Here is a 19,141-nt window from a genome sequence, read left to right as displayed (position 1 = left end):
AGGAAGCCCTCCTATAGTTGGAGTCGCTTGTTCTGGACAGCATCAGGCTTTGTTGTGTGCCCTCAGCCGTGTCTCACTGGTCTCAGGTCTTGAACTGGCTGCGGCAGGCAGGGCTGCATGCTGTGCCAGGGGACCACACCGAAAATGCGCTGTTTGCATTGCAAGAGGCACCTACACACACAGTGTTTCAGCAGCTAGCAGTCCAAGTGCCTTGTTCTAACAAAATCAGTATATTAGAATAATTGTCCAACAAGTGAAAGAAAAGTATCTTGAAAGAGAGATATTTTTCTAATTTGTCCGAAGGCATCATGTGGACTAGGGCAACCCTGTCTGTAGCCCTGCCACAGGCCCTTGGGGCTGAGGCTGATCCTGTAGCATCCTCTGGCTCAGACGCTCATGAGTCATAGACATAAACTTTGAAATGATCACTTGACATTCATGAGGGGAACCTCGGCCAGTGAGGTTCCCGGGGGCCACTGCAGATGGAAATACAGAGTCGTCATCCTGGCCGTAATCTTGTTGCTCTGGTGGGAAAAGGGGTGGCAATTCCCTGTAGTGAAGAATGCCCCAAGCCCTTCTCTGACACGGCTTTTATTGGGGTTGGGAAGTGCAGGGGACACCGCACACGTGCACAGCTTGCCCATCAATGTCCAACAGGCTGCAGTCATAAAAACGAACTATCTCTAGACAACAGTTGAAGAAACATAGAAATCTTTTCAGGTTGGGGTCTGTGAGACATGCAGGCGCCAGATGGCTGTAAAGGCATATATCACGAAGTAGGGAGTTTCACTCAAGCATCTGGGTTATTCTAACAGGGCTTATTGCTGAGCAGAGCCAGCTTCTGAGGACAAAAATGTACATTTCAGGACTGATTCCCATGAGACCCTCAGTGTTAGAATTGAGTCATGCCTGCCACCTGTGTTATGACCTGGTTTTCCAGGGAGACTTACCAGCCCCTTTCAGAGCTTGCTCTCGCAGGGCTACAAAAAATCTCTGAAACCACACGGAGCAGTCCCCAACACATTCACGCTCACACACACAGAAGCAACCGTCTTCATCCTGCTCCCCAGAATACATCCCTGGGCAGGTCCTGGAAGACGTACCTACTTCAGGTCAGTCTCTCTCCACAGCTCAGCTCAGCAGCCCCTGGAACTTCTGGGGGGAGGAGCCGGGAATCTGGAAGGCAGGGTTTGGGGAGGACTTGGGACTTACATTTCTAAGCAATTTCAGTTCCAAATTCAGTCTCGGCTTTTCCCTCTAGGTCCTCTTGCCTCAGAAAGTTGATACGGTCACTGCCACAGTGACTCAGATCAGAGCGACAATCAGACTGAGTGAATGACATAGGCGTGTGTGGGCAAGAGCTGCGTGGGCTTCCAGAGCTGAGGGGAAAATGGGTCTTGAGGTGCCACACGCTGTGTTTCTTTGGTTCCCCACCCCAGATCTACTCTCCATCTTGCCCCTGTCCCGAGAGACCAACATTGGTCCCTGACCTGGCTGCCTTTGGCCACTGGGAAGTCACAACAGGAGAGTTCGGAGAGAGAAGAGTGACTTTGAGTCTCTAGTCCTCTGATTCTCTCTCTGCAGGGGTGTCACAGTGTCACCAGACAGGGACCTGCCCAGAGCAGATCTGCCTAAGGCTGCCTGTAGCGTGTGGATTCTCCACTTTCCGCAGGAAGGATTTCACAACATGCGTCCAGGTGACTATGAGAGTATGTTTGTCTATTAAAGCTGGGGACAGTGAAACGAGGAAGGGCTTAGTGTAGAAGCAGCAGCAGGAACACCTGGGCGGGGCTCTGTTTGGCTCCCTAGAAACGTTACAGGAAAGGAGTGAGCCAAGGCAGGGCTGCTGTGAGCTCCCTGGGAAGCCAGAGAAGAAGGGGCCTCAGAGACAGAGTCAGGGGGAAGCCTGGGACAGCTGCTGCCACCTGGTAACACCCGGTGCTCCCCTGGTTGCAAGTCTTGTGGGAACCCTTAGAGCTTAGAAGGAACTGAGGAGTTCGTGCCTTCAGGGGCACGGCATGCCCTAGAGTGAGTCCCTGCTGGTATACTTTTTATTTTAAAGAAAGAGGGAGAGGGAGGGAGAGAGAGGGAGAGAAACATCAGTGTGTGGTTGCCTGTTGTGCACCCCCTACTGGGGGCCTGGCCTGCAACCCAGGCATGTGCCCTGACTGGGAATTGAACCAGCAACCCTTTGGTTCCACAAGCCTGCACTCAATCCACTGAACCATACCAGTCAGGGCCCCTGCTGGTATTCTTTGCCTTAAGGGTTTTATCTTCCTTTTGCAGGCAAAAACCTTAGGGGAGGGTTTCAGCAGAATGTTCATCAGTTTTCCAGGTATGTTTTTACTATGCTGAAGCATCAAAATGAGCATATTAGGGAGTTTGGGATTGTTCTTTGGTCTGCTTTACTGTCTTATCTTGGGTCTGTCTGGCTCTAATGGGGTTTTGTTATTTGTTCCCCTGACTTTATCTGTCCTTGGGTTTGGCTGGCATAGATGGCATTCATCAGGTCTCTGTTATCCATCTCCCTGACCGGGAGATTTAAGTTATTTACTCTCTGGCGAGGGAGGAGAGGTGTAAACCATTTGCTCTCAAGTGTCCTTGGTCGGGGGAGATATGGGAAAAGCCGGCTATACATTGTTTAAATTGTTTGGCCTTGTTTAATTTTCTTGTTTCAGTATTCCTGTTCCACCTGACCAAGAATTTTCCTAGCTTCTTACTCTCCTTCCTCAACAGGTTCCTCTTTAAAAAAAAATTACAGTTCCTGTCAGGTTGCCCTTCCACACAGCCTTCTCTGTTCCTGGTTCCAGTACTTGCATCCTCCCTTCAGGCCCAGGTGTAGAAAGGGCACCTCCCGCTCACATCCCTGTGGCTCCCTTACACCTAGGCTGCAGCAGTGTAAGTAGCCTGTTTATTCAAGTCCCCTCAAGTTTGAATGTGCTGCCTGGTTCCTGCCAGCGCCCTGATGTGACAAAAGCAGGGAGAGCTGGAAACCAGAAATCTGGGAAACCAACCCCCCACCGTGGGGGTGCATGTGTGTGCGCGGGTGTGTATGATTCTATCCGCCCCACAGCTGGCTCCTAGCAGAGGGCACATCCCAGAAGGGGAGAGCAAAGCGTGCTCGTGTCTGCGCATGCGCTCAGGTGTTAGCGCTGCTTCCCTTTCCGTGTCTGTTAATGTCAGGCAACCCTCGATCGAGTGCTTGGTCAATGGCAGGATCTTTACAAGGAACAGCAGAAAAAAGACCAAGGCTTGGTTATTTCTTCAGGATTTACAGTTTTTCTGACAGGGTTGGGGGGAATATTTCTGGTTGGTTTTAATTTTTGTAAAGCTACGTGATTAGTGCCCTGCTGAGGCGCTGAATGAATCTTTGCAGAGCCCAGACTATGGCTGATTTATGCTCTTTCTTAAAGGCAGGGAAAGGGGGGAAGGAATCTAATCCGAACATATAATGTTGACATGCAACTCAAAGGGCGGCCAGTGAACAGGTGATGGTTGGAGAACTCACTGTTACTGGTCTGTAACCAGATAATTTCAGAACTTCAGTGTACATGTTAAAAAATTTGTATAGCACCCTGACCAGCATGGCTTAGTTAGCTGAGCATCGTCCTTCAAAGTGAAAGGTCGCCAGTTTGATTCCCAGTCAGGGCACATGCCTGGGATGTGGGCCTGGTCCCCAGCTGGGGCGTGTGTGTGCAAGGGGCAGCTGACCGATGCTACTCTCCCTCTTTCTCCCTCTCATCCCCTCTCTCTAAAAATAAACAAATAAATTATTTTAAAAGATAAAAATTTGCATAGCAATTTTGGTAACTGGATGATTGATTAATAATACAAAATTAGGCTTGTGATTTGAATTCCTTTTTATTTCTTTTTTTCTAGAAATGTCTTTATTACTGTATTTTACCAAAATATTAGTCTGCAGCAGATTGAAAGTAACAGGGATAGTGATAGGAAACAGACCCTTCACCACAGGTAGTTCAGAGCACAATCCAGGAGGACAGAGAGTGATTTGGGGGTTTCATCTTTTCATCTTTGGGGCTCCCACAGTGCCTAAAGCAGCAATTTAATCCCATAAGTTTCCCCTCCAAGGCCAGGGGCCACTGTGTTCACTTACCAGACCGAATCCCAGCAGGAAATAAGCAGCACCTTCCAACTGGGTAACCCGAGAAGAGTTTCATAAGGGGTCCATTTGCAAAGGCCTTGGGCACAGAGTGTTGCAGTCGTCCCTGGCCAGAACCAGCAGGGCGACTTACTGCCCCTCGGACTGAGGGGCGAAGGGAGGGAGTCTTTACCAGAACCTGGAGAAAGACCAATGAGAAGAGGACCAGTGACAGAGCTGTGGCCTTGGTCAAGGGACATGGAGACTAGCCAGTCCAAAGGGACGCCCAGGGAAAGAGCGGGGGGAATGAACACCCCAACTGCCTGCTGGCTTTTCCCACTGGTTGAACCACCTGTGCAAGCAGTGCGGAGAAGGGAGTTGAGTGTGCGTGGAGTGACCTGCTTATGGCATTTCTGTCTGCCCGCTTCCGTCTGCCTGAGGTACTAGTGGGTGCCGAGCTCAGTGTGCCATGAGCATTTCCAGAGCAGAGACTGGGCCTCACGTGTCCTAGGTGTGCCGTCAATATCTGTAAAGATAAAGGGGCTCTGAAGGATAGAATGAGTGCTAGAAGGAGATGGTTTTGGAAGTGGAGAGTTCAGATCTTAGCTAACCGGAAGTTCTTCAGGTCACGGGTCCTAGTTACACGGGAACGGGACTTGTGTGGGAAAGTGCAAGCAGAAGAAGCACCCCCCCGCCCCTTGCCCCGTCATCATGAGACCGCCGTCCAAATCAGCACTTTTGGAATCTCAGTTACTAGGATGTAGGTACATTCACAAGAATAGGGAAAGGAGCAGAATGTGGCAGTTTTGACTAAAAGCTAGGGGGGAGAGAGAGGCATTACACAAGGCTCTGGGACAGGGGTGGGGGAGGCTCAAGGAGGTGGGCGTTCAGTCTATTAAGACTGAGAAGAGCCCTGGCTGGTGTGGCTCAGTGTATTGAGTGCCAGCCTGCAAACCAAAAGGTCACGGGTTCGATTCCCAGTCAGGGCACATGCCTGGGTTGCAGACCAGATCCCCAGTTCGGGGTGTGAGAGAGGCAACCAATCCATGTATCTCTCAATCAATGATGTTTCTATCCTCTCCTTCCCTTCCCCCTCTCTAAAAATAAATCAATAAACTATTTAAAAAAAAATAAAACTACGCTTAAAAAAAAAAAAGAGAGACCAAAAAAAAAAAAAAAGGAGAGAGAGAGACATGTCTCCAACAGAAGAATAGCTCAATCCCCCAGGTCTCATCCTTTTGAGCAACCAAAAGATAGCCAATCTATCAGATGCACAGTTCAAAACACTGGTGATCAGGAAGCTCATGGAATTGGTTGATTTTGGGCACAAATTACATGAAAAAATGCAGGTTACCATAAAAGAGATGAAGGAAGATGCACGGAGAACCAATAGTGAAGGGAAGGAAACTGGGACTCAAAACAATAGAGTGGATCAGAAGGAAGAAAAAAACATCCAAGCAGGAAAGACTGAAGAAATAAGAATTCAAAAAAATGAGGAGAAGCTTAGGAACCTCCAGGACATCTTTAAACATTCCAACATACGAATTATAGGGGTACCAGAAGGGGAAGCAAAAAAGCAACAGATTGAGCACATATTTGAACAAATAATAAAGGAGAACTTCCCCATTGTGGCAAAGGAAATAGACTTCCAGGAAATCCAGGAAGCTCAGAGAGCCCCAAAGAAGTTGGACCCAAGAAGAAACACACCAAGGCACATCATAATTACATTAGCCAAGTAAAAATGAAGGAGAGAATCCTAGAAGCAACAAGAAATAAGGGGACAGTAACTTACAAAGGGGTTCCCATCAGACTGTCAGCTGATTTCTCAGAAGAGACCTTACAGGCAAGAAGGGGCTGGAAAGAAATATTCTAAGTCATGAAAGACAAGGACCTACATCCCAGATTGCTCTATCCAGCAAAGCTCTCATTTAGAATGGAAGGGCAGATAAAGTGCTTTTCAGATAAGGTCAAGTTAAAGGAGTTCATCATCACCAAGCCCTTATTTTATGAAATGTTAAAGGGACTTATCTAAGAAAAGAAGATAAAAAAAAACATGTATAGTAAAAGGACAGCAAACTCACAATCATTAACAACCACACCTAAAGCAAAACCAAAAGAAACTAAGCAAACAACTAGAACAGGAACAGAACCACAGAAATGGAGGTCACATGGAGGGTTAGCAACAGGGGGAGTGGGAGGAGGAGAGGGGGGAAAAGGTACAGAGAATAAGTAGCATAGACGGTAGGGAGAAAATAGACAGGGGGAGAGTAAGAATAGTATGGGAAATGTAGAAGCTAAAGAACTTATAAGTATGACACATGGACATGACTAAAGGGGGGCATATAGGTGGGGAGGGTGTACAGGGTGGAGGGGAGTGAAGGGGGAAAATGGGACAACTGTAATAGCATAATCAATAAAATATATTTTTAAAAAAAGACTAAGAAGAGAGCCCTAGCTGGTGTAGCTCGCTTGTTGGGCATTGTCCTGCAAATCAAAAGGTCATGGGTTCAATTCCTGGTCAGGGCACATGCCTGGGTTTCGGGTTCTGTTCCTGGTTGGGGCGCAGTCAAGAGGCAGCTGATTGATGTTTCTGTCTCACATAAATATTTCCCTCTCTTTCTCCCTCCCTTCTCTTCTCTCTAAAATCAGAAATAAAATAAAATAAAAATTAAAACACTGAAAAGAGGAAAAGACATCTTGGGAGAGAAAAGTGTGTGAAGAAAACTGTACAGATAAGAAGGAATGAGTATTCACTCACAGCTGGTTAAAGCCTTGGCCTTGTGGGTTCTTCCTCTCTGCAGTTCTGCCTTCTCAGGATCCGGCCTTTCCAAGAGGAAGACAGGGTGATTAAGTTCCAGGTTGGTTCAAGTTTTCTTTCTCTCTCTTAAACACCATGCCCAGTCTGAGGACCTGGAGATCTCTCGTTTCTGAAAGGAGGTCAGCAGTGTCTGAGGCACAACTCAAGTCAGGCACTTTAACTAGCTTATAACAGCTGTGTGAGGTAGGTGGTGTTCCTCCCGTTGCAGAGATTAAGAAACAGACTCAGATGTCTAGTTGCCAAGATGTCTAACTCAGTGCTACTGCAAGTTTGTATACCAGTGTTACGCCATGGACTGCTTGTCACTGGTCCACGAGAGATAAGTAGGGAACCCAAGAGTAAGATAGTACAGAAACTTTTATAGCAATTTGGTGTTACCACAGCATCTGGACACATGGTCAGCATGCACATGTCCCCTCCCCCCGAGTAGCACGGGTCTAGCAGCAAGATTAGAGTGGGTATGTATCAGTCAGGGTTGAGCCAGTGAAACGGAACCAGTAGGAGATAGATCTTAGGAGATTTATTATAAGGCAACTGAGTGACGTGATCATGTGGGCTACGCAAGTTGAAGAGCAGCCGATTAGGAAGGAGGACAGGCTGGAACTCCTGCACCCAGGGAAGCTGCTGTCTGCCAGTGTGATTTCCATATCTCTCAGGGGAGCCTTAGTTTTGCTATTAAGGCCTTTCAACTCACTGAAGCAGGCTCACCTAGGTTATCTAGAGCACCCTTTGTGAAAGTCCACTGGTTATATAGACTTTATCACATCTACAAAATGCCTTCACGGCAATACCTAGATTCTTGTTTGATTCAGTAATGGGCCTGGAGCTTGGCCAAGCTGATACATCAAAACAAGCTGACAGCTGATACACCAAGCTGAAACATCATCACAAGTGGAGCAAGGATTTTTTTTAAATAATGAAAAAAATTTAATTATGAAAATAGACAAAAAAAGAAAAGATGTGTAGCACTGGGAATCTCCATATATATTACCTATAAATGCCCTGGCTGGTGTGGCTCAGTGGACTAAGTGCCGGCCTGGGAACCCAAGGGTTGCTGGTTGGATTCCCAGTCAGGTCACAGGGTTGCAGGCCAGGTCCCCAGTAGGGGGCGCACGAGAGGCAACCACATACTGATGTTTCTCTTCCTATTTCTCACTCCCTTCCCCTCTCTAAAAATAAATAAAATATTTTTTAAAGTGAACTAATTGTCAGTATTCTTTGGTATCCTCAAATACCCAAACAATTGTAAAATTTCCATGATTATCTCAAAAGTGCTTCTTCTTTGGTGTCATTCATGGTATTCCTTTCCACGGTATTTCCTGTAGGTGGAAACAATCGATGATTAGTTTCAGGTTTCAGTGGTTACAAGAGTACATCATAGGCAGTGCTGTGCTCTAAGAAGAAGATTTTAAGATTTTTGCATTCATATCTATAGGCTTATAAATTTGATTTACTCATATTTTTAGACTGTCCTTGTACCTGAACCCTATAGCAGTTTCTGCATAGGATCCCTACAAGGGACACTTAGCTGCAAGGGTGCTGGCGAAATGGGTGTTTTCCCAGACTCTAGCTCGAAGCCAAGAGGGGAGAAAGGGAGAAAGCTGGGTGAGCCTCCATCCCTAACCCCTCATCCCTACAGTGTCTGAGCCCCGTGGGCTCTAGGGGATTTGGTTTTCCTGGCTCACTAGCACCAACTCTGTTTCCCTCCCCAGCCTTGCAGAATCTCTCTAGCCTACTGTGTCCAAGCCTACTGTAAGGCCAGTTGTTAAATGGAAAGTGTGGCTTGCAACACCCCAGCTCTAGCATTACAGCATGAGGTTTAGAAATGAGGGTTTGGCCCTGGTTGGTGTGGCTCAATGCATTGAGTGCTGGCCTGCAAACCAAAGGGACTCCAGTTCGATTCCCAGTCAGGGCACATGCCTGGGTTGTGGGCCAGGTCCCCAGTAGGGGATATAAGAGAGGCAACCACACACTGTTTCTCTCTCTCTCTCTCTCTCTCTCTCTCTCTCTCTCTCTCTCTCTCTAAAAATAAAATAAATAAAATCTTAAAAAAAAAAAGAACTGAGGGTTTGGAGCACCAAGACAATAACATAGAGACTAGCACAGCTTTCCACTTTGCTCTTCTTCCAGCGGTCATTTGTGTGTGGATGGTAGATGATGTGGCAGGCACTTGATGTTTTAGGAAACTGTGACTTTCAAGGACATGGCCGTGGTCTTCACTGAGGAGGAGCTGGCGCTACTGGACAAGGCCCAGATAAACCTGTACCGAGACATGAGGCTGTAGAACTTCCAAGCCTGGTCTCGGTGGGTGAGGACAGTGACCCCCTATGACTGAGTTTCAAATCACTAGTCCTATTTCCTCAGAGGATCAGCTTCAACCACATAAAAATGTGCCAGCTGCAGCACAAAGAGAAATTTGGGCTACTGGAGAGAAAACTCCTAAGAGATGCAAATGATGATGAGAACCCTGCAGTTCATGAGTTTTAACAGATACAGGAAGTGTGTGAGGAGCGAGTAGATCTGGGAAGTGTTGCTGAGGGAGCTGTCCTCCACCCTGCACTCTCCCCACTGCCCCCCTCCCTGCCAGTGGACCTCTGATGTAGCTAGTGAGCCTCCCGGGACCTCCTCCCCTGTGGGGCTGTCATTCTTTCCTCCTACTTCTCCTCAGTGGGACTAATAAAGTGCACTTACTATGAAGGGCCTGGGTCCCTTGGGTGCTTCTGGAGAAACACTGATGTTCGGACAAATTGGTGTTAAAGGAACCAAACCAGGATCTGGTATCTAGTAAGTTGCTTGTTCCTGTAATTTTGTATGGTACATGGAAGGTCCTTGATATCCTTTGTGTCTCTCACCTGTCCAGCATGCCATTATTATATGACACACACACACATCTCATTATATATATCATGAATCATATGGGAGCCTTTCCTGTGCCTTTTGTAGAAAAATGATTAAGGGCTTTTAATTCTTTTTATTGATAAGTCTTATAGCAGGAAGGTGAATTTCTTCCTTTATAAAATTTGCCCAAAATTTCTTTTGATTTCCCTGCAATACCTGATTATTAATTGGAAGCTCACAGGTAGAAACATTCTGGTTCTAATTGTTTCACATGTGAGTAGAAGCCAGTTTTCTCAAAAGTTCTGGATAGCCCTGGCTGGCTCAGTTGGTTGGAGTGTCATTCTGTAATAGGAGGGTTCACGGGTTCAATTCCTAGTCGGGGCACATGCCTAGGTTGTAGATCTGGTCGCTGGTGGTCTGGGTGCTTACAACTCCCAGTCTGGGCAGAAGCAACCAATCAATGTTTCTCTCTCTCCCTTCCTCTCTCTCTGAAAAGCCATGAAAAAAAAAAAAAGCCTCTGGATAGATGTTTTACTTGTCCACTTAGCCAAATTCTCTTTTTCCTTATAGGAGATGGGATTACAAATACCATTTTGAATCTTCAGGAAAAAGGGTTGAGTTGCCTCTCCCAGGAAGTGCCCTACTGTTGGCAGATTTGGAAGGGAAGGATCAGTGAGTTAACTGTGAATCAGGCGTATGCGATGAATCTTCAAAGAGGTTTTCTCCAGTGTTTAGAAGGACATGTTTCCCCCTGTGAAGGGTGGACAGGACTGTCTCTTCAGATTTCTGAAAATGAAAACTATGTAATAAATGCTATTAATTTAGAAAATCAGGACGACGTAGCTTGGAAAGTCCTTCCACAGATCCTGACCCCAGAATCTTGGAGTAAAGCCCAGGTACTGGCTGAGCCCCAGAATCCTCGGGGAAAATGTAGGAGAATTCACAAGGAAGAGGAACTGCATGGATGTGCTCGGCGTGGTGACAGCTTCAGTGGGACTTCACGTGACTGTGACGATCCCCTTGAACACAAAGAGAGGCTCGTGTAGATATACTGACTGTGGGAAGAACTTGGTTGTGAAATCAACAGTCAACCAGTCAAATGCAGAAACTACAGAATCTGCTTCAGAGATGATGCAAATAGTCATATTCACCACAACGCTCATGTTGCAAAAATCTTATAAATGTGGCCAGTGGGAAGAGGACTTAGCCAGAACTCAGATCTTATTGTTATAAAACCCGCTCAGGTGATGTTGTGGAAAATCCACCCACACGCGGGGAGATAATGAAGCACAAACTTTATTACCCGGGGGCCCAGAGGGGGTGGTTAACATCCAAATCCTCTGAGCACTGATCCTCACTCTCCCGGGGTTTAAATAGTCCCGGCCTTAAATAGTCCCGGGCTTCCTACCTACGTGGCCGAATGCGGAAGTTAGGTCCAGCTACCTTATATGGGAGACAAAGAGAAAACTCAGGAGGAATTTGCAGAAGCTACAGAGCACAGGAGCTTATCATGGGAGTCTGTGTACGACCTTGAGTAACTGGCCGTTGCTTTGGTTACGACTTGTCAGCTTCTACAGTCCTGTGTGAAATTTTGCAAGTGTTACAGTTACAGAGCGTAAGAAACTTTTGGAGTTTTCTTTTCCTGCCACAGTGAGAGAACTTATGAATGTCAAGAGTGGGCCGAGGGCTGCAAACAGAGCCCTAACCTTCCCTGATATTGGAAAGGCCCTCAGGAGACCAACCCTGTGAATGTCTGGAATGTGGGAGGAGCTTCAGGTGTAGCTGCTCTCCTCACAGCCATCGTGGAGTCCACACAGGGGAGACACCTACAGATGTGATGTGTGTGGGGAGAGCGTCCAGGTCACTTCTTTGTGTTTATCAGGGAGCACACACAGGGGGAAAGCTCTATAAACGTGAAGAGTGCGGGAAGGGCTTCGATTGGAGCTCCAATCTTGTCCAGCAGAGAGTCCAGCCTGGAAAGAAACGGCAAATGCAGTCAGTGTGGCAAATGCTTTGTTTGGTTCAAGCTCCATTCTTCAAGTCCACCGGAGGCTGCACACAGGGGAGATGCCTCATAGGTATGGTGAGTGTGGAAAGGGCTGCAGCTGAAGCACACACCTTCACATCCACCAGAGAGAGTTCACACTGGGGAGAAACCCTACAAATGCAATGTGTGCGGAAAGGTGTTTGTGTACAGTTCTGTACCTCACACTCACCAGAGCGTTCACAAAGGAGAAAAACCTTATTATCAATGCAAAGTGCACAGTAAGGGCTTCAGTTACAGCTCGTATGTCCACCTGCATCAAAGAGATCACACCAGAGAGAAACCACGTGCATGTGATAAGTGTGGTAAGGGCTTCAGTCGTAACTCCTAGCTCCTTGCCCATCAGAGAATGCGTGCAGATGAGGTCCAGTGCGCATGTCAGGAGCATGGCACGGGTTTTAGTTTTAGCTCAGAACTTCTTACTCATCAAAGACTGCACTAGAGGACAGGAAAACAGAAGCCACTCTATGTACTCCAATGACAGAGGCTTACTCAGCCATTGCAGGGCTGGGGGAGCAAACAACAGGGACTGCCTCTGGTGGTGTCAGCCTATCGCACCAATGCAGGTGGCTCTGAAGGATCCAGGAAACCTCAGTGGACCTCAAGAACTTGGGAGCTCTCACCAGTTGTTGGATGCTGCAGTGGCAAAGTAAGTGATTCTTTTTTTTTATTGTTGACACTATTACAGATGTCCCTAATTCTTCCCTGCACCCCTTTAAAGTAAGTCATTCTTGGCAAATAGGTGGGTTGTGACAATGACAATAGTTAGAGGTCAAATTTTCATTAACAGACGTGCCCAGGAAGGAAATTCTAATGGGGATGAGTACAGTAAGGACTTCAGTCTAATTAAAATCTTTAGTTGTTGTCATTTGTTGTTGTTGTTTGTTTTCTTTTCTGGAGCACTCTCACTAGAAAGATACTCTCTATAAAGAACATTCAAAATAGTGCTCAGGAATGAAATCTGTTATTAGTGTGGTAAGATTACTAGTCTACATTCAGATTGTCAAATGTATTTGCTTCTCTTCACAGGAGAGAAGGTCTACAGAAGTGATCATTTAAGGTTGTAGCAGGACAGTTTTGTGTATTCATCACACTAGTTCCATTTCCTGGGAAAGCAGAAAGACTCCATTTCCCAGAAATCCTTGCAGTTAAGAGTGGGTAAATGTGGTTGAGTTCCAACCAATGGGGCCTGAGCGAAAGTGAGGTAAACTACTTCCAGGTCCCCAACTGACAAACATCTGATGTCCTCCAGGCATCTCTTTCCCGTCTCCATAAACGTGGAGGCTGTCTGTTCCAGACTGGATTGATGGAAAGTGGCTATCTGACCTGCATTGGACATATTTTTAGTAAGAAATAAACATTTATTGTGTGACACCAGTGAGATTTTTGGCGGTTTATTTGTTACCAGCATGCCTAGGCTATTCTGATGAGTACAGAGGAGCTTAATAGGAACTTATTTCACATAAGACATTGGAATCCACATAAGAAAACAACATTAACCCTGACTGTGTAGCTCATTTGGTAACAGTGTGGTCCCAATACACCAAGGTTACAGGTTTCATCACCAGTTGGGGCACATACAAGAAATCAACCAAGGAATAAATCAGTAGAACAACAAATCAATGTTTCTCTCTCTCTCTCAAAACTTTTAAAATATTTTTAAAAGCTGTTATTTATTTAGTTATTATTTTAGAGAGAGGGGAAGAAAGGGAGAAAGAGAGGGAGAGAAACATTGATGTGAGAGAGAAACATTGATTGGTTGCCTCTTATATGCATACTGAATTGGGACAGAACCTGCAACCTAGGCCTGTGTCCTGACCAGGAATCAAACTGGTGACTTTTTGCTTTGCAGGACGATGCCCAACTGAGCCGCACTAGTCAGAGCAAAACTTTTTAAATCTTTAAGGCAAATATTTATTTTTATTAAATACTTTGTCTTTAAATTTTTTTTTATTTTACTCAGAATTGGGATAAAAAGCACTTTAATTTTTTGCTACATTCTTCCTAATTGTTTGTTTTTTAAAAATTATTTTCCGTTCCTTTTTTTAAAAGATTTTATTTATTTATTTTTAGAGAGAGGGGAAGGGAAGGAGAAAAAGAGAGAGACATCATGTGTGGTTGTCTCTCATGTGCCCCTTGCTAGGGACCTGGCCTGCAACCCAGGCATGTACCCTGACTGGGAATCGAACCGTGACCCTTTGGTTCACAGGGCTGTGCTCAATCCACTGAGCTATACCAGCCAGGCCTAATGTTCATTTTTTATGACTGCACTGAGTGCATATACAGCAGGAATTTGAAGACCAAATGGCATGATGAAAAGAATATGGACTTGTAAACCTGGGTATGTGTAATGTATTTTTAATTATTCTCCTATTTTCCCATATCTAAAATACAGAATTTACAGGGTATGTACTACATGGAAATGGAGTATGGATTTTTAGGGTTAGAGATACATTTAATCTCAAGGTCTACAGTTGATTGACTTTCTTAGACATGTTGGACAATTGACTTAACATCTCTGAAATTTGACTTTGAAGCCTGTAATATGGAGGTAACTCCCATAAAAGCTTAAATAATGGAATATATCTTTTCCCTGAGGACACTGCTTCCTCTACAGTCTTTTACAAGTGGTGGCTGTTTTTCTTGTCATGTCTGCTTTGGCTGTGCTTGGAATAGAAATTGGTATCATTTTCACTCCTCATTGCCTCTCCTTGTAAAATTCAATTCTCATCTCATCAAAGTGTAAATCATTACCCTTCTTTTAACAGCCATCTGCTGTTCTGTAAGTTCAGCATTTCCTGATTCAATGAAGACTTTGCCTCTTGGCTCTTTGTCATTTATCTGTTATAATTCTGTTTTAGAAAGATTTTATTTGTTTCTTTCCAGAGAGAGTGGAAAGGAGGGAGAAAGACAAGGGGAAAAATATCAATGTGAGAGAGAAACATCTCTCGGTTGTGCAACTGGGGACCTTGCCCACGATTCAGGCATGTACCCCAACTGGGAATCGAACTAGTGACCCTTTGGTTTGCATGCCAGCACTCAATCCACTGAGCCACTCCAGCCATGGTCCTGTTTTTGTTTTTAAGTAGCCACTAGACTTTCTATTGAACAGTTGTTACTCATAGATTGCGGGACACTGTAACTGTTCATGACCTTGGCTGGGAAGCACTTCTTTAGGGGTACAGAGATAACTCAGAGAAGTAGATAAGAGCAATGGTAGAAGTATTTTAAGTATGCTATGAAAGGGAAGAAAATACTAAAATTTATGGTGTGAATTTTGGGGGAAAAGCTCCCAAATACAGATGGCTCGATCAGAGCAGTTGCTTGGGAGGACAGTGCTGGGAGGACCACTTTAATCATGCGATGTATATTCCCTGAGATTTGTGGGTATCCACCTAGGAATTTGTCCAATGATAGTTCTCAGATTGGAGATCAAGAACAAATGGACATGGATGTCCATTGCAGCATACTATGCAGGACTATGGGTGTTTAATAGGATGAGATTGGCAATATGAGGACAGAAGAGAAAAAAAACATTCAAAATCCTGTTGTTCTTTTAAACTCTTGCAACATCACTCTTCTTCTCATGGATATTTGTATGTGTGATTGAGGTACAGTGTCCTTGATGTAGGAAGCAGTGACATTTAAGGATGTACTGTGGTCCTCACTGAGGGAAAGTTGGTGCTATTGAACAAGGCCAAAATAACTCTTAATCTAATCTTCCTTTGAAATCTAAATTGTACAATAGTTTACCAGAACTACAGGAGAAATTGTAGAAAATGTGAAATGGCAGCATGAGGAAACCAAAATGTAGGACATCTTTGTTGAAAACTGACCTGGTTTCTCCAATGGGTGAAGGTCATAAATTAAGAATGATGGAAGGGGATACATGTCTAGATTGAGAGACTCAAGGGACAACAACCAAATACAACAAATGGACATTTTTGAGATGGCTGTAAAATTTCAAGAGTTATTTTTTCAGGTATGAAACAATACTAAGAAATTACCATCTATTTTTTAGTGTGATAGTTGCAGTGTGGTTATACCAGAAAATGGAAATATTTTGGTGGGAAATAATTCAGTGTCATGGTTTTGCTTTAAAATATTACAGTAACAAAAGGGAAGAGAGATAAAATTTATACATGAGGGAAATGTGGCAAATGTTGACCACTGTTGAGTTTGGGGGATGGGAAGTGAGGCTATGGTGTATTTCCCTCTCTTCTGTACTTCTAAATGTTTGAAATTTTTCACACATAAAGGTCTAAAAATGTTAGTTCCTGTTCAGAAAAAAATCTAGAAAGTACAACCTTTGTGTATTTGTTGTTGTTGTTGTGTTTTCTGAATTTGAATCCAACCCTGTCCAATCCACCTGGCAGAAAAATCATGATCTCACTTGTTTCCCTTCTCCTAAGACCCTTTATTGTATTTGTAATATTAACAGTAGGATGAAAGTAAGTTACGTGTTGCTTGAACTTGAACAAAAACATATTTCAAAATTTTACGTATTTGCCTCTTCATATTATAGTGATGTCTCCAATGAATGGATGCAACTTCTTTCATTCACTTCAAGACCAGCATTTTGTAATGAGCAGTTCACATCAAGGTGGAGCCAAAAGGTATTGCTGCTTCTGCTTCATATTTTAATGAAGCTTGCATTATTTTCTTGTGGGTTCCCACACATTGGGATGAATAGTTAATGCATACAACACTCTCAGAGTTGTAAATGCATCCAACACTTGTGGGATAAAGCAGAAAATCCAGTCAAAGTAGAGTTGAGATACTGTGTCCCTTACATTGATGCTATTTCAATGTCTACATTTTTAACCCACACACATCTCCCCCTTTATAACATACGTCTCCGTTTCCTTTCACTTTTCAAACTTTGTTCTTCTCTACAAAAGGGATTTTAGACATTCATATGTGTCATCTATAAAGGAAAAAAATGAGAAAAGGGAACAGAGAGGCTGAGCTCGACCAGCCAGAGAGAATTGATTCAGACTGAACCTAGTAATCTAAAAGAAGAAGAGAAAGGCCCGGAGAAGCACTACCTGAAGAGGATCCTGCAAAAACTGTGGGATCACAAGGATGGAGATGCTTTCTGGAGAAAATAATTAAGTATTGATTAGAACCCAGTGCTTTGGGAAGCATTTTCGTTCAAAGAGGACAGGGCTAAGAAGTTTGTGCTCTACCCTGGAATCGTGTGAAATATAATGCAACCTCTAAGGGCAGTAGCCGAGGTTCCACTCTAAGAAGGCAATGGCACTGCCAGTTCTTCCTGAGGGTTCTGGGAAGTGTAGTCTAAGAGCTCCGTGTAGTCGGTGAATTTACGCAGCAGGGGGCGGGGCTGTGACAATTTTCCGGTCTAGAATTCTGGCTGTGTAATCCAAGAACTGCTGTTAGAGTCACTTCCGCTCCTGGGAAGTGAGGTGGTGGCATTCATTCTTCTAAGTCACTCGCGGGACAACAATGCCTCTTCAATGGGCGTAGGGCCAGCTGCCACATGTGCTTGGCCTTCTGGAAAAGAATGTGCAGCCAACCACGGAGGCAGAGGTTGGGCCCGATGTTCCCAGTTGCGGGTCTCCTGTATTCTGTGCTCCCTGTCCCCTACTCCCAGATTCACCTGACAGCTCTGTCACTTCCTAAAGGTGTGAAATTGGACAAGTGATAAGCCCTCTGTGCCTTGCATTCCTTTTCTGTAAAATGAGGGGAATACTAGTACTTGTCTAATAGAGTCGTTTGTAGAGTTAAATGAGATAGTTACAAATAAAAGGTTTAAAACAAGTGGTAATCCCTGGCTGGCATAGCTCAGTGGATTGAGCGCGGGCTGCGAACCAAAGCATCGCAGGTTCGATTCCCAGTCAGGGCACATGCTTGGGTTGCAGGCCATGATCCCCAGCAACTGCACATTGATGTTTCTCTCTCTTCTCCCTCCCTTCCCTCTCTAAAAATAAATAAATAAAATCTTAAAAAAAGATTGATATTTGCCAGAATAAAAATGTAATTACTTAGCTTTAAAAAAACACAAGTGGTAAAGATGGGTTTAATAAATTAATATATTATAATTTCTTGAGGAATGCCCAGTTACTTGAAAGTTTGTATGAGCCCAGAAAGGGACCAACGTCCCACCTGCAGAGCTACTGGCCCTGTTTTTCCTAATCCCTGGAGGAATCCGAGCTATTCTTGGCTTCCTTTTGCTTCTTGCTATCCCTCCCCCTCTTTTTCCCTTTAAGAAGTAGGGTGGGAAGTGTAAGTCACTCCAGGGTAGCTTGTGGGGATGTCCTCTGTGATTCATGCAGAAGGGAATCACAGTGGAGATTTCTCTCAGCCTCCTTTGCTTGCCCAGCCCTGACTTCCGGAAGAGGGCTGCAGAAAGGTAGAGGGAATGAGTCTTTGGCTGCTAGCACCAGAACCTCACCTGAGTAGGGCTTACTGTCTTTCCTACCATGTCATCTCTCATCTATAATTACTATAATTAGTCATTATAATGAGCACATTCTGGTACATGTTCAAATGTTTGTTCAATAAATGTGGGAGTGGATGGGATTATTTGGACATAGTAATAGTGACAGTTAATATTTAGTGCTAAGTAGTACTATTTTAAGGACTTTATATAAATCATTTAATCTTCACAACAGCTTGCTGAGGTGGGTTATTTACTCATTTAAAGAGCAGGAAATTGAGACACTGGCAAAACTTACCTACCAGAGGTCATCCAATTACTAAGAATCTGAGCTGGGAGTTGAACCAAACTATTCTCAGTCCCTAGCCTCATTTCTTTCAAAAAAATTTTTTTAATCCTCACACGAGGACATAGTCTTCATTGCTTTTAGAGAGTGGAAGCCAGAAAGAGAGAGGGAGAGGGTGAGGGGGATGGGTGGGGGCGGGGAGAGAGAGGGACCTGAGAAACATCGATCCACTGCACTGCCTCCCGCATGCCCCCGGACCACGGATTCAACCTGCAGCCTGGGTGTGTGCCCTCACTGGGAATCCAACCTTCAACCTTTCTGCGCACAGGACCACGCTCCAACCAACTGAGCCACTTGTCCAAGCAACTGAGCTACAGTGGCCGGGCCTGTAGCCTCATTTCTTAACGTTTGTTGTTAGATTTGGAAGGGGTAGTTTGTAAAGGACTGTGAAAGCTGTTAATGAGTTTTGTGCTCTTGATATGCTTTTTAAGGCGCCTTTCATTATATAGTTGTATTTTATTTCAATTAATAGTTGGTATTTTGATTATTGAAATTATTGGTTGTGTATTGTAGATAATTAAGAGACTGTTTGAAAATTGAATAAACTTTTGAATTATTCGTATTTCTAGGATGTAGAGATAACTACTGTTAACTTT

Source organism: Phyllostomus hastatus, unplaced genomic scaffold (assembly GCF_019186645.2).
Source record: "Phyllostomus hastatus isolate PE091 unplaced genomic scaffold, TTU_PhHast_1.1 phas_contig_468, whole genome shotgun sequence".
Classification (NCBI taxonomy): domain Eukaryota; kingdom Metazoa; phylum Chordata; class Mammalia; order Chiroptera; family Phyllostomidae; genus Phyllostomus; species Phyllostomus hastatus.
This window is presented reverse-complemented; position numbering follows the sequence as displayed.